At 44.8% G+C, this 12,536-nt stretch overlaps 1 protein-coding gene across 3 annotated transcripts in view; it reads right to left on the bottom strand.

The window, feature by feature from the left end:
* Positions 1-12,536, bottom strand: part of LOC110832591 (uncharacterized) — a 364,557-nt gene that overhangs the window by 279,204 nt on the left and 72,817 nt on the right. Inside the window, exon 3 of one of the 3 annotated variants that reach the window (XM_087352088.1) lies at positions 1,824-1,868. The exons of 1 other annotated variant lie outside the window; for it this stretch is intronic. The gene's annotated coding sequence lies outside the window, so the exon portion shown is untranslated. The remainder of the gene's footprint in view (positions 1-1,823; positions 1,869-12,536) is intronic. One more of the 3 variants, XM_087352089.1, reaches the window with a different exon arrangement.

The following is a 12,536-nucleotide window of genomic DNA, read 5'->3' as shown; positions in this document are numbered from 1 at the left end:
CAAACGTGCAACGTAGGACCCGGATGTCAATATTTTTCAACTGTCAAATCGCAAAATACAACTTTACGACATATTTCGGCTGAAGCAGGTGACACGTGACACGCGTAGATTTCATTTTGGGGACACAGGCAGGTACCTCTGAAACGTCGAGAAACTTCCACCAGACGACACGGCGCTACAACCCAGGAGACGCCATCTTCGGACTCGTAGCCGTGAGAACCTCAAAACCCACTTAGGGTCATAGCATCCAGTGGCAGGCTTTTGTGAGCACTGTGATGAATGTGTTCGTTCCCTAATTTATTAAGCACCAACCACTCGAATAGTTCTTAAAATGGAATCTGTGAGTCATTGAGTTAGTCGATAAGCAATAATTTCTGACTCTCCTCTCAAAGTCGTTTCTTAACGCCAGAATTTCTGTTCTAGTTCTCTTGGCGAGCACAGTACCAGACTCTGGATAACGCAGCTCAGAGAATGACCTCAGACGAGCCGCCTTATTTCGATATTAGCTCCTATAAAACAAAACCTTTTTTGATAAATGAGGCAAGTTTACTCCATCACCTTCAGGCAAGCGGGCTTCAGGTTTCGTGGAAATTTGTCTCTAATAACACGCCTGTCCTCCATGACGTAAACATTAAGCCTATTAACTCAATTTGGCTCATCCCATTCTTTATATATAAGCCATAACCTCCTCTGCCCCTCTGCCCCTCTGCCCCTCTGCCCCTCCTCGCCAACAAAAAGAGCATCATCAGCTGAAGCGCATCACGGCCCGAACTCAGCTGCTAATAGAGATGGGATATCTTTTGATTAGTTAGTGTTTGCAGCATCTTCAGTTTCCCCCTCCCTAGAAATAAGTAAACGAAAACTGTTCTTCATCACGAGGATAAAAGCTTCCAATACGCCTGGGGACTCCTTGATGAAGTGGATGCTACTTTGCTCTTGAGCTAACAGACTTCGGACAAGCTGGCATCAGGTCCCACAAGACGAATTTGGTGCTGGAAGTTCGGTACGGCACGACGCTACCTCAGCCATCTTAGAATTAAGGAACAGTGGCACTTAGAACAATCACCGAAATGAATTTAAGACATTTACAGATTCCTCAACATCGGTCTATAAAATCTGCAAGTGACTGGCGGCCTGCGTTACTGCATGGAGCACAACGTCCCTCGAGAAGGAACGTTCTGCCTTTCGCGGAGTCCGAGTGTTCATTTCCGCTTCACAAAAGCCCGCCACCGAAACGACCCTGTCGTCCCACTGAGATTCACACGAGCAAATCAGCTGTTTGCCAAGGTTCTGAAATACTGCGATCCTCGAAACAGTTGCGGGCTCTACCCTAATAGCCTGGACGACACAAAGAGCGAAAAATACATCCAGTGCAAAGACCATCTGGACAGAATGACAGACGAAAATACGTCCGGCCAATCCTGCACTACAAAACGAAAGGACTCCGAGACAGGGGTAGAACTTGAACAAGATGGAATACTTACATGAAGTAGGAATCGGCTTGAGCATCATAAAATGGAGACATTCGTCTATGTAAATATCATTTCATAAAACTTTTTTACGAACCTATTTTACTGTTAGTTAAAATTATACGCGAATTTCATTATAATATTATTTTAGAACAAGCTTCAAAGGAGTTTATTCTCTATGAGGTTTGACTTGCAGCTTCTAGACTCCGTGGTTACATCTGTCGTGAGTTACGTCTTTAGGTACATAAAACAGGCTACTCAAAGTGACACCTTAGTCACTCTGCTTAGTACGTCTACTTATCTCGACAGGCCAACTTCATTACAAAATGGCTGTTGATCGTTGACTTCACTTACCAACAGGAGACAATCGTCGTATCAGCTGGCATATCCCACCGCCTTCTGAAACAAAGATTCCTAAGAATTATGACACTCGAATGCAAGTCTGTTACACAATTTAATACACGAACGCTCAGTTCAAATTACACCAAGAGTGGAAACTTTTATCAGGTACCTTCCCAATCCCAAACATGTCCGGTTTCTTTTGTACAAAGGTAAAGACCCCCACTGACATGAATGAAAACCAAATTCACCCACGTTTAGTCGAAATCCGTTCAGTAATTTCGTAGATGTACACTGTCACACACACACACGTGGGCGACCTCCGTATTACAGGATGTTCCGTTTCAAACGTGCCTGTGAGCTTTGCTGACACCATCATAACCGTGAGACAACCAGACAACCTAGTGTTTTCATAGTTTTCATTCGTCCACGAAAAACTTCCAGAACAGCTACACGTCAACACATCTGACACCAGACATAAACTTTGGCAACGCTAACAGGAATCAGGAGACGAGACGCGGGACGTTCGAACGCGTCCGGAAACCATTCTGATATCATACTGACGTATGTATTTATGCCCATTAAGAACTTTTCTTGCGTTTAATACAATATTTGTAACACGTAAATCCTCCCTCATGCATCCCCACAGTTAAAAGTCTATCGGAATACGGCCCGGTGATCGTGGTGGCCACTACCGATCCAACGTCCAAGACGATGCATGCCTGACCACTGCCGTAGCTGGAACAGCATCGTGAAAAAACCACACCTCTTGTCGTGCGTGCATCTAAACATCGTCCAGCAACTGAGATAAATATCTAAGGAGAAACCGCAGGTTCCGAGGACCAGAAAGTTTCTCTGGAAAGAAACATGGACTATTGCAACTGCGTATTACTCAGGCTCGTAAGATTATTACCAAACCACCATCAACTATTATAGCAGTCATTAAAATCGCAGAGGAATCGTAAAAGTGTAATGGGTCCAGGAAAACACGACACGTATGTAAATGTACGAGTTACACGTCTCGCCAGCTGCAAACTGTTCACAGAGACAACGACACATTGTGTTACAGAGTGCTGCACACATTAGGCAGCAACAGGCAAAACAAGGGTACAGTCAAATGCATAATGTTAATCAAAAACCACAGTACAATGTCACAGAAAACATTTATGTAAGTAACATTGCTTATGCTTTCTTTCGACGAGCAGCAGGTATACCACCTGCACGAGAAAAAAATCCCCCATGCAGAAACTGTTATCCCGTCACTTTAAAATGCCTTATTATTACCACATCTATGAACTTATTATTAACAACGAGGATTGTGCCTTTAGCATAACTAATTAATTAATTAGTAGTAGTAGTATTAATATCAAACCTCAGCACGGTTATTTTAAGGCGGGCGGTCGTCAGCCGGAACGTGTCACGGATTTTAAAACGGAATACTGTTCCCGATCATTCCGCACTCCGTGTTGACGCCTCCTTCCCCACCCCTTTCAATTACACGTTGTGGCAACAGGAAGCAGAAGGAACGGGGTCTGGGGATTTGCACTTCGGTGGCTGAACGGATATTTTGTTGCGACTACGGTCCAGTGAATTATCTTGTTTCTTGAACTGTATCACTTCCTACTTTGCACAGATTTGTGGGAAATGCCCAGAGGATACGCGCACAGAGGCAGTTGTCAGGATATCCTGCAAAGGCCTGGAGCCTTGTTGAACATGCCGATACGCTTGGCCAGTCTCTTGGTTATCCCGACGCCAAACAAGTGTTCTCTACCGCTATTTGTGATCATGCAAGAAACAAAACACTGCCCGGTACAGCAGCGCGCACTTGAAATGCAACTATTTTACGTACACAGCTGAAACACCCCTTGTTCTTAGCTCGCGACGAACATAACATGTGACAACTGTCCTTGCGAATTTACCTTCCATTAAAACTAAGAACTTCTTCAGTTCTTGCTGGGGGCAGAAGATTCTGCTAGAACATGGCACCAGCTATCCTCACACACGATTGTCGAAAACGCTCGAAACTTCCGAGCGTGTTACGAACTGGCCACAGCCATCTCCTATCCCCCGATGCAGATAAGAAACGCGTTCATCACATTAATCGCAAAATCTGAAGGCAAAAGATCACTTGGGAGACCTAGGCGGAAATGAGAGGTTAATAACGGGATCACGGTGGTCTAGCGGTTAGAACGCTGGCCTCGTAATCCTGGGGGTCTCGGGTTCGATTGCCGGCGGTGCCCGAATTTATAACTTGTGTTGGGCAAGGCCGTGGTCTAGGCAACACGGAGTTTTCCTCCGTGGCATCCCAACAATTACTCCATTCACACACAGAAGAAGGCAATGGCAAACCACTTCTGGATCATCTGCCAAGAACGTATATGAACAGGTCCCAGTCCGAGAAAAGGATGGAAGGATCCTGTTCATATGGACCTGTCGTCAGACAGAACACTAAATAAATAAATAAAAAATCATTAATTAATGTAATAGGAACTGGATTAATATAATATGCCTCAGGACTGAAACTACGAGTTTCACAAAAGACGGCAAATACCTTGAGCAGCCAAATCTTGGTACTTCACGAGCGCAAACCTTCAGCCCGTTTTTGAGATTCACGCGTTCAGACCGCACATGTTGAGGTTTGACTTTCCACGACGACGAAGATTTCAATATTCCTTTTCCGGGTAGAAAAGTTAACACCGACGTTTCGGAGGAACGTACCGCCTCCATCGTCAGGGCAGCATGTTCCTCCGAATCGTTGGTATCGACGTATAAACTACGTCTGCATGGTTTTGCATCCCAGAAGATGAACACACACAACGAGGCCAGCAAGTTCTGAAGATCAATTACACCAAAAACTCCTGGCACGAACAGTGTGAGATTTCCTCAGCAGCCTGCTGTCATCTGTGCGCAACGACGTTAAGATGCCGTTAGAACCGTAACAATATTATTATTATTAGCACGGCTACAAAGTAAAGCCACTGCTCACAAAAGGGGCGTTAAATACGAAGGTTCTGTGTGATTGGAGACATTGCATTACAATAGCCGCGGGTTGTCAACTAGCAGACGAAGCACTGCGGCATTCGGTCACCAGCTGTCAGCAGCATGCACGCAAATTATGTTGAGTCTCGCTGCTCCTTCAGGCCTCCTAGAGCTGCTGAATATTGCAGAATATAGTGGGATGGACGTACAGAATGCATGGAGATTTTTCGGAATTTTTGTATGGAAACCAGACGGAAAGCGGTCACTTGGAAGAAGAAGAAGAAGAAGAAGGAGGAGGAGGAGATGAGAGAGCCTCATGCAAATATGTTCTGAGGATGGGAGGTGGATGCAAATGGCATTGGACCACGTGCAATTGTGGGTGGATTTTAGTATTAGGAGTGCCGGACCATCAGCATCTGCCTGGGGGTTAAGCTACGCCTGTTTACTTAATTACAAAACAATATTTCAAATTTCATCCAAAACTTAACTGATGCTTTTTCATCCTTTAGACTCATACGAACACAGAAATGGCTGTTGACATTGCAGTAATTCTCTGGACTTCTGTTTGAAACCTACTCGCTTCAGGTCTCCCTCAGATTATCGTCTATCCAGACTCAGTCTTTTCACGGTTATCCTCAGTCACTACAGGGATCAGGCCTATACTCTGACCCCATTCGAATCAATTAGGCGTACTACTGACGTCCACCGAAATCCCTTTGTGTCAATCAATGCCACAATCTGCAGTCTATGGATAAGTACGAAGGAGCAAAGGACAATCGGTGGGGCCTAGAGACGTGTGTTCGTCCTTTATAACGATCCTCCATCTCACGTCCGCGCAGTCTACGTCCTTAGAAACCCTTTCAACGTTAACCTTCCAGCTCCTTTCCAGTCCTCCAAGTTGACATGTCTCAAAAGGAGTTCGCGATTCTCTGGGAAGCTGCTTCGCGTAGTCCGGTAGTCGGGGCATATTGTTTCCATCATCAATCGCCCTGATGATAGAGGCAGTAAGCACCTCAGAAAAAAATTATCTGTTTCCACCAGATTGCACGACGGAATATTCCGGACGACAGTCATCTTCCTATCAGCAAGCCTTAAATCTCGCGTTTCTAAAGAGAATTATTTACCAGCACACGCTCTCCTTGTCCCCCAGTCCTAGCTACATGATCAGCCCATCGCACAGCTCTAGATTTCACGATCTTAACGTTACCATGTGCCCTGTACAAGTCATGGATTTCGTTATAAAGATTACTGATTTTCTTCTGCGTTTTATATCCTGAGCATTTTACTTCCAATCACTGGGAATATCTGTTCTTCGGTAAAAATCAGACCCCATTTCAGTGCAGTAAGAAACAACTGACGAAATTGTTTCTTAAGCGTCATAACAACAGTTCTCTGACTGAATAGGAACAACGAATTATTGCGCTAATATCATCTGTCGTCATCGCCTTCATTTTTTCAAGCTGTTAACACTAATTAACTAACTTCTTCTTGACAAACAAACAGTTGCTCAGCTACACAAGACATTCTCGACCTCTTACAGAATAAAAAAAGTCTATTTAGAAGCGCCCCCCCCCCCCCCGCCCCCAGAGCCTCCATTCTCGACCACATGAATAACCCAACCCACGAACTAGCATCCGACTTCTTTAACTTTCACGTACAAGCGAGTCTTCCAGGTGGAGTATTCTTCCCTGGTTTTCCAACCACCACTTCGCATGCATTTATAATCTCTGCCATGCGCGCCACATGCCCCGCCCATCACATTCCCTTACATATGATCGCCGTGATGTCCAGAGCAAGTTATGGAGCCCGTCATCATCCGGTCACTTCGCCCTTCCTAGGTCCAATGTCCTCTCAGAAAACCCTTCCTCGATCTGTGTTCTTACCTTAACGCCACGTTTCACACCCGTGCAAAACACTGATGGTTAAAATGAAGTTTCTACAGATGAGACAGGGGAAACAAGCGATCGTGAACAGAACGCCACGGTTCTCCTTCCAAGTGCTGAGACTGTACGCCGATACACCAGATCATGTTTATGGGGCAAGTCGGTGGGTGACCCTCTCATACCGTGTAATACATTAAAACAGTGACGAACATTAATAACCTAACCCTGCAACGCATGCGAGACGTTTTCGCAAGTGGGAATAAAGCTCCCCCCCCCCCCCCCCCTCCCCAGTCTTCAGTTGCTGCCAGGGCAACCAACTCCTTGCCCGCGTTCACTCGCTGCACGGTCGTCCGTAGACAAGTCAGAACCTGATCTCCCACTTCCTATCGCCTCGTGAGAACTTTCAGTTGGATATTATTATTAAGACGGCTGGCTTCTGGGTCGTAGCGCCGTGCAGTCTGGTAGAAGTTTATCGACGTTTCGGAGGTATAACCCAGAAGACAGTCATCTTCGGACTAGTCGCCGTCAAAACCTCAAATCCTACTAAAGAACTCTGATGAACGTTGCGCATTGTCATAAGTATAGTTGATACAGTCCACACACGACGTTTCGGGACCCCCGTCGTCGTGTAAGGATTGCTATTATGTTGACAAATTTGTAATTTTAGAGGCGAGCGGAATTAAGCGGGGCGACTGCTACGTGACTGGCGTCTTTACGTAGCAAAGTGGGGCAGAGACATAGGCCTGTCTTGCTTTGAGATCGGGAAAACAGAAGACAGTGAAAATTGTCAGGGCGATTCAAATAAGCAGGTCCGCGTTGGGCGAAGGGCAAGCAGCTGCCTGGAAAGGCCGGAGCTGTTTTACGACTCGCGTGATTCGACTCGAGTAATTCATTTCGTCTCACCGAGTCAGAACAAGTGTTTCGGGTGATGACTTTATAAAGCCCACATAAAACAGCGGCGAAACAGAGGCTGTAAATGTCACATACGGAACACGCGCCTGGCGGAGGACTTGGAAATCCGGGTGCGTCAAGACCATATCTCTAATAGCAGCTGGTCAAGGAGTCGCGACCTTTCGTGGAACCCAGCGGTCCATTGCCGTGGTCACGTGAATGGTTATGAATATTTTTGGTTGCATGGCAGCTTACATTCGTAAATCGTTGTGGCCACATTTGCCTAAACAACGACACCACACGGAAATGTTTGTTTGGAATGTGACATCGCACGGGCGTTCCGTGCTTGGGTATGTTTTCCAGAAATTCTGAACCGGAATGAGTTGGCGTCCAGTGCAGAACGAGCTGGCTCCATGAAACGCGAAGTGAGGCCCCTCGTCTGTCCTCAGCTGCTGAACACGTTTCGATCAAATTTGGTTTGGCTATTAGGAGTCTATACTAGAAGATGTTGAAGGAAAGCGAGGACTGGGAAGAAGACTGATACAGCTAACCGACGACCTTAAACAAGGAAAGAAGATGACGTTCCAGGAATTAAAATGAGAAGCTGAGAATAGGGACAACTGGAGAGCTCTTTTTGGGCAGAGCAACGGACCTGTCGTAAGACAGAACATTAAATAATAATAACTAGAAGATGTCGGGCGAGTGTCAGTTTGGTGTGTGTCCGTCCAGCACGAAAATCGCTTGGCAAGAACATCATATAGATATTTCAAAAATCGCATCCCTGAAAACATGTTTACAGGCACAATTCTGACGTTCTAATGAGGATTTATTTCGTAGGCTGTTCTTATAGGCTACTATGCGTTATCATTAAATTAAATTTAAGTCTGGTGTTGTGTTGCATCTTCTCATTTGAAACGCACGAAATGACGTCATACAAAGCCAGTCCGACAATGACGACAACACATTTTTATGGGCGCCAGTTCTCCTTACACACCTTCCAGCATCCTGTACTCAGATAACGACCGTTTGCGCCAAGGTTAATTCGTCTGTCAATAAACTTGTGTCCAATTAACGCTGAATGTAACTGCATTCATTCCCCGTGAACTGACTGATAACACTAGTCAACATTGTTTCGGTAACATGGATGAAAGTATGTGTTTCATATTGTATTTTTTGCGCAAAATTCAAATATGGCCTTGAAAATTTTCCATCGCGTACCATTTTTGTGTAATTTTGTCTTAACGTCTACCAAATGAGTGAATTTCTTGATTTCATAGGGATATTTTTTGCAGGTTGGCTACACTGGCAGTCTCCCATAACCTCACTTTAAGTGTGAGTTTTGACGTTTAAACACATGGTATTGTAATGACATTAATGGCCTTATGAAAGAAAAAGGAATCATTTATGATCCAAAAGAATGGTGACTATTTATAGATTCGTCAAAGTTCAGCTTGAAGGCCGTTCTGTTACACAATGGGAATGAAAAACATTCAGTTCCAGTAGCACATTCTGTAGGCCTAAAAGAATCCTATGAAGATATTGAAAGATTCATCAAAAGTGTGAAGTACGAGGAACACAAGTGATTTTAAAGTCACAGCGTTGTTACTCGGTCTCCAAAGGGGATTCACTAAATATTGCTGTGTCCTCTGTGTATGGAAGAGTGGAGCAACGGAGAGGCACTATGAAACAAAGAAGAAATGAATTAATTCCGGGAAAAACTAATATCAAGTTCAAGCCTTTGGTTGACCCACAAAATGTTCTCTCACCACCACTTCATATTAAACTGGGACTTATCAAAAAAAAAATAAAGGAATGGACAAGAAAGGAGAAGGATTCAAATATCTGAGGGAAATTTTTCCGGATCCTAGTGATGCCAAGTTGAAAGAAGGAGTTTTTGTCGAGCCTCAGATCAGAAAACTGTTGGACGATGGAAATTTTGGAGCCAGACTTTCTGCTAAAGAACTCGCAGCGTGGAAATCTTTTGCATCTGTCGCGAAAGATTTCCTTGGAAAGCGAAAAGAATAAAACCACCAGCAGCTTTGTAAATAAACCTATAAAATGACATTAGTAGTAGGCGGAAACGAGAAAAAGTAAAAGTTATCGTATCAAAAAAATCTTACGTGTTAGGTGTTTTTCAAGGTCATATTTGAAATCAGCGCCCCAAATTTGGTAAAGAACCAACTTTAGCAGCAGAGTCCTTGGGAAACCAACAATCGATGGTCAAGCAATTCCCCTCTTAGGGTGGAAAACGAAGGTCCATTACTCTGTTCACAGACTCCCGTCGCTGGCCATCGTCTTGCGCCACGTGAACCACATCCGAGCTACCCTCAGCTCTTCCAAGCAGTATCTTTTCTTCAGGATTTCCAACTAAAATTGCACGTGCATTTCTCATATCCTCACATCCGAAGTTCGATCCTGAAGAGTGTTTTTCCGCTCCGCGAATTAAATCATGAAATGCCTTCCAGAACACAAAAATTATTTCGTCATGGCATCGTCTAAAGAAAAGCAATTTGTTCCCTTAGTATGATTTACAATTCGAGTTTTTCATGTCAGACTCTAAAACTCCCCAGTTCAAAAAATTTCGTGTTTGAAAACGTTTATCTGCGCAGACAGGTACCAAAGAAATTCGTGAAGCTGCAATACGTATTTTGCAGATAATGCCATTTATAATGAGGACTCTCTTTCCATTAATTTTCGTATTCGCTATCATAACGCGCGCACAAAATTGAAATTTACTTGGAAATTCTATCTGTTTGTCAAAAGCGAAAACTACCTGCGTCCTCCTGCGAGGTGTAAGATGAGGCAGTCGACGGTTTGAGATCCCCGACTCCCTCCCCCTCAAAGTCCGGTCAGTAAGAGGACGAGCAGTTTGCTGGGACGTTCAGACTCTGAAACTTCCGAGACAGTAATTAGCAGTTTGCTGGGAAGAGTAACTCAGAAAAATAACGAAGTATCGGCAGCGTCACATGACGGGCGTTGCCATGGTTACAGTGTTGACTTTTGCAATTTCGGTCCATATTCTTTATGGCAGCAGGAGGAAATCTCTGCTTTTGGGAGGACAAGTGAGAACCCTGCTCGTTGCAGATCACCGAGGAATTTATTAAGGCTGCCTCCAACACTGACGTCGCTTGAAACATCGGCGAATGAAGCTCATTCAGAGAATTGAAACGAGTTCTGTGAGAACGCAAACAGATATGCACTGTTCGCCATGTTTCAATGAGATTACTGTCTGTCCAGTGACAGAACTTCTGCGAACTTAACGTCTGCTGCAGACAGAAGGCTGTGGCATCTGCCCGGTTACCGACTGTCCTCGTAGTCATTCTCTCCTCCGAAGACCGGCTGCTTCCTTCCCGATCCTTTCCTTATCAGTATCTCAGTGCATGATCCGACGTCATATAACCTCCACGTCGTCCTTAACTTTACGAGTCAGCTTTGGTCGGGTTCTTCAGGATCCAGCCTTCAGCCGCTGCCAGACAATCTGACGGACGGACGGACGGCAAGCCGTCTGAATGCTGCTGAAAGGAATTTGACGTCTTAAAAACTAATCGGTGCAAATGCACTTTTAACTGATGATGGCTGTACCGTTCATTCCAACTTTTCAGTCCGAGCTAGACGATTTCAACCAGAGTCCCGTCACAAAATGCTCCTTCAAGATTTTGGACGAGCAATCACGAAACTAAACCTCGAGCACAGAGTTCAACGGACCACAGTTTGTGAAACAGTTCGTTTTCAGTCTGGCTTTAGTTTCACGTGTCTTCAGAATCGTCGGTGAGGTCATCAGCCGCTAGAGGCGGTATATAGCAACTTTATTGAACAGAGGACTGCTACTGACTTCCTGATGAAGGAAGAATATTTATGAGGGGAAATTATGGTCAATGAACAGTAGGTTATTTCAAACCCTTGGGTTGTGTGGTTTCACTGACGAGTCTCGCATTCGTTTCGACGTCAGCACTGGTCATTTGAAACCAGTCAAAATACAAGCAAATTAAGTAACTTCTGGCCTGAGTTTGGCCCGTGATGATTTGCACAGTTGAGCAACTGAACACGGAAGAAGATGTCTGTCTTCTGGGTTGCAGCGCCGTGTAATCTGGCAGAAGTTAACCAACGATAACTCATCGCCCTCTGAAACGCTGGCAAACTTCTACCAGACTACAGATCTTCGGTCTAATCGCCGTGAAAACGTCAAATTACGCTTAAAATACAATCGATTCCACATGTTTACGAATATTCTTGAAGAAATACCAAACCGAGCAGGTTGGCATGGCGGGCTCGCGCTGGTAGTTCCAGATCTCGGCCGAAGGAAAGGTTAAATTAATCTGTCATGAGTTTTCGCAGATTTTCTTGGTACCTCCAGTTAAATTCCGGGATATTTACGTGTATTAGGCATGGGGGCTCCTTTCCACATCCTTCCCGGGGAATTATTCGCCACCCATTCCGTCATTAGACGGTGTTTTCTGACACCTGGTTAAGTATTCGGTGCATCGAAATGATTACCGCCAATAAAGTTTTGAATTCCACTTGGAATTCATTTTGAAAGGCAACCGCTGTTGTCAATACGACAACACGAACAGCGCAAATATAACTGGGAATGAAAGAAAGAAAGAAAGAAAGAAAGAAAGAAAGAAAGAAAGAAAGAAAGAATGTGGGCAAGTTATGGCACTAGAAATGAGACAGAACGGAAAAGAGTTGCATAAAACGGAAACAAAGGAAGGGCCGGTTGGGGGGGGGGGGGGAATGGCGGCCTCAGAGTCTCGTCTGGTCCGGTTTGTCACGGCCGCCACACATACATCTTGGTAGCAGCAGGAACATGGACAGACAAACACGCTAAGAAATAATGATTGGAAAACACAAGCTCGAAACAAGAGACGAGATCCGCTGCTGTCAACTTTTTCCTGACGGTCTGCATTATTTCCGTCTTGAGATGCCCTTTTAACAATCCGCCTGACGAACTGCAAGTTTTTACCCCGTTGCTGGC

Source organism: Zootermopsis nevadensis, unplaced genomic scaffold, assembly GCF_977971745.1.
Source record: "Zootermopsis nevadensis isolate Lab colony 2312 unplaced genomic scaffold, Znev_1.0 Znev_ptg000020l, whole genome shotgun sequence".
NCBI lineage: Eukaryota > Metazoa > Arthropoda > Insecta > Blattodea > Termopsidae > Zootermopsis > Zootermopsis nevadensis.
The sequence above is the reverse complement of the archived record's forward strand: the minus strand, read 5'-3'. Positions and strand labels throughout refer to the sequence as shown.